This window comes from Elaeis guineensis, chromosome 11, assembly GCF_000442705.2.
Source record: "Elaeis guineensis isolate ETL-2024a chromosome 11, EG11, whole genome shotgun sequence".
NCBI lineage: Eukaryota > Viridiplantae > Streptophyta > Magnoliopsida > Arecales > Arecaceae > Elaeis > Elaeis guineensis.
Window position 1 is genome coordinate 111,483,071 of NC_026003.2, and position 4,179 is coordinate 111,487,249.

Here is a 4,179-nt window from a genome sequence, read left to right on the forward strand (position 1 = left end):
TAGGGTGGCAACAACCAGCACCCCATCACCTCTTGATCAATCATGAGGAGAGAGAGTCTCAGTAAAAGTAAACTCTAAGGAGCTAATCCAAATATGGATCAATTCGAATCCAATTCGAATTTGATTCGAATCAATTTCGAATAGGCGATATCCCAAACTGTTTAGGATTTAGGATCAAGTTTAACTTAGATTTATGAATCTAATTAAATCTAATTAAATTTGATCTAATTTGAAATTAATTAACACTTAAATCCAATCTCTCATAGACTGCTTAGATCAAAGGTCAAATCTTGTTTATCTCCGAAATTGAACCTGAACTTCATGTCTAGTGCTAGCTAGACATAATCAACTGTTTAATCCCGTATGATCCATAACTTAATTCTCAATTAAGTTAATCTATTTATTCAATCAAGTTATATACTTTCAAATTAAATATATAGACTTAGGTCAATTCTTTTCTACGTCGCTTGACTTTGTGCGTGACTCTATAGGTTCGAATACTAAATTGGTAGCACAGAAACTGTTTCATATACTAATCAAAGTTACCAGCTAGCAATAATTTTCGATGTTCGGATAGATCAAATTATTATAAGACAATATTCAAGAACCTATGCATATGGTTACCGCATAATTCATCCCTTTGATCTTGAATGCTCTAGAATGATCTAGGGTTGAACTATCAACCCTGAAGGATCATCCAAATTGGATTCCAATCTTTCAAATTTATCACATGGATTATCCTGATTAAGATTTTACTAAATTAAAATACAGTGATGCATTAGCTCCTATAATCCGAAGGGATCAATTCCATCTTGATCCACACACAGACTTCGTAAGTATTTGACTGTACCCAATAATCTTCCATTACTGCATTAGAAATGCAGGTAGTCTGACACCAAAACTCAGTGAGTAGCTTGCAAGTCACTATGGTGATCTCAGGTCTGAGGGACACTTATGCCCATACGCTTCGTAAGCTGCTCTTGACAGTAGAGTGCTCAGCAGGTGAGTCACTTGTTCAGTGACGATATACTTCTACATCTCACCTATATACTATACCAGTATCTCCATACTTTTTGGTTAAGAGGACAACCAACCCATATAGCACACAACGATCTTCACTCAATAAACATCATCATCCTTTAATGACGTATCGTTTTGTCGCAAATATGTTTAAGAACTATACGATAAATTTTTTTTATTGATTACTTCATAGTTCTAAAAACTTCATCACAACATAAAAGTTCTACAAGAAAGATATATCTTTGTGATGAATGATACCAAAATAATTTTTATACATTAATTAATAATTCATATACATATTACAGAATGAGCACAATCATCCAAATGATAGACTTTAGGACATATTTTCCAACAGCTTTCACTAGAACTAAAGCCAATCGGAGCAGTATCTTATACCCATCTTCCACTTATGATCATCGAACTCTTTGATTCTGAGAGCTTTAGTAAAGAGATCAGTTATATTCTTTTTTTTATCGATCTTCTGAAGCTCGATGTCATCTCGATCCATGATCTCACGTACAAGATAATAGCGATGCAGAATGTGCTTGGTACGCTGGTGTAACTTTAGTTCTTTCACTTGAGCTATGGTTTCAGTGCTATCATAATACAGCAAAACAGGACCATCAACAGAAGGTGTAACTCTAAGCTCGGTGATGAACTTCTACAATCACACCACCTCCTTTTCAGCATTGGATGCAGCAATGTATTTTACTTCGCATACAGAATTGGCCACAATATGTTGCTTGAAACTCTTTCAGCAAATTACTCCTCTATTTAAGATAAATACATAGCCCGATATATTTTTGCTGTCATCATAGTCTGACTGAAAATTAAAATCAGTATATCCCATAAGTTTCAAGTCAGTGACCCTATAGATAAGCCATTGATCTTTAGTATTTCTTAAATACTTAAGGATTATCTTCATAATCTTTCAATAATTTTTATCTGGATCAGACTAATATCTACTCACTACCTCTAGTGAATATACTACATCCGATCTCGTATATAGTCATGGCATACATGATAGATTTCACTGTCAAAAGCACGTGGGATCCTACTCATATGCTGTCTCTCCTGAGGGGTTGTTAGACAATCCTTTTTGGAGAGAGTAATTTCATGTCCTATCGGCAGATAGCTTTTCTTGAAATTCTTCATGTTGAACCGTTTCAACATGATATCGATGTACATGGATTGGGACAATCTAAGTAATCTTCTAGATCTATCTCTATAGATCTTCATTCTTAGGATGTAGGATGCTTCTCTCAAATTTTTTATGGAGAACTATGATGAGAGCCACAGCTTTATACTTTGTAAAGTCAAAATATCATTTTCTTTTAATAGTATGTCATATACATACAGTACAAGAAAGATGATTACAGAATCGTTAGCCCACTTATAGATGCAAGACTCTTTTTTGTTCCTAACGAAGCCATACATTTCGATTACTTTATCAAAATACATGTTCCAACTCCTAGATGCCTATTTCAGTCCATAGATAGACCTATTTAGTTTGCACACTTTAGATTCGTCTGTGGATGTGAACCCTTCAGTTGTATCACATACATCTCTTCTTCCAGCTCCTTATTTAGAAAAGCGATTTTGATATCTATTTATCAGATCTCATAATCTAAGAGGATGTTTGGTTAGCAACCAGAATCAAAATGAAAATAAAAATTGGAATGACTTAGAATCAAAATCAAAATGGCCAAATCCTCTGAAGTGGTTGGTTCATGATCGGAATCGAAATCAAAATTGGAATGAAAATTTGAATTCATAGAGAAGAGTAGGAATTGAGTTCTATATAGATTGAATCATTTCCAATCCATTCTGGAATCAAAATCAGAATGGGACTCCTTCCAACCAAATAGTTGGAATGGGAGTCACCCATTTTGACTCCGATTCTAGACCCCCACTCCCGCCAATCAAATACCCCTAAATGTACTGCTATCGCAAGCATAATCTGAATGGACTTAAGCATTACCATAGATGAGAACATCTCGTCATAGTCAATATCATAATACTGACGGTAACCCTTGGCAACCAGACGAACTTTATAGGTCTCCACCTTTCCATCTGCTCTTTTTTCTCTTTTGAAAATCTACTTGCACCCTATGAGTTTTATCCCTTCGGATGGATTAACTAGTGTCCATACATCATTGATCTTCATGGACTCCATCTCGAATTTCATGACCTCAAGCCATTTCTAGAAGTCATGCCTTTGCATGGCTTCCATATAGGTGATCGGATCCTCATCGTTCTTATCGAGTAAGATAGGATCACCATCCAGGATCAAAAAATTATAGTATCTATCCGGTTGATGCGGTACTCTACCGAATCTTCTTAATGGTGCCTCTACAGGCTCTGAATTTGATTCTCTAATCAAATCCAATATTGTGCGTGCCAGTTCTTCTACCTCATGAACTTCACCAATTAAATTCAATTTTACCGACATTAGTTTCTTCTCCAAGGAACTCTTTTTTCAAAAAGACTGTCATGTTGTTGACGAACAACTTTTATTCTTCAGCAAGGTAAAAGTAGTACCCTTTAGTTTTCTTTGGATACCCTACGAACAAATATTTATCAGACTTTGATCCAAGTTTATCTATCTTTAAACGCTTGACATAAGCTGAACTTTTCCAAATCCGAAGGTGTAAGAGCACCGATCGATACCCTGTCCATATCCCATATGGAGTTTTATTGACAAACTTATCCGAAACCTTATTCAGAATATAGCAGACAGTTTCAAGAACGTATATCCAAAAGAAGATTGGCAGATTTGCAAACTCTATCATGGATCGAATCATGTCTAATAAGATTCAATTCCACCTTTCAGACATTCCATTATGTTGTGGTGTTCTAGGAGGGATCCATTGAGAGAAAATCTCATTCACCTCTAGATATGTCAGAAAATCATTGGTGAGGTATTCACCTCTTCGATTTGACTGAAGAGTTTTAATACTCTTTTCAGTCTATTTTTTTACTTCATTATAAAATTATTTAAATATTTTAAATAATTCAAATTTATGCTTCATAAGATAGACGTACCCATACCTCGATAGATCGTCTGTAAATGTAATGAAGTAATAGTATCCTCCTCTGACAGCTATATTCATAGGTCCACATACATCACTATATATTAGATCTAAAATATTGCTGGCT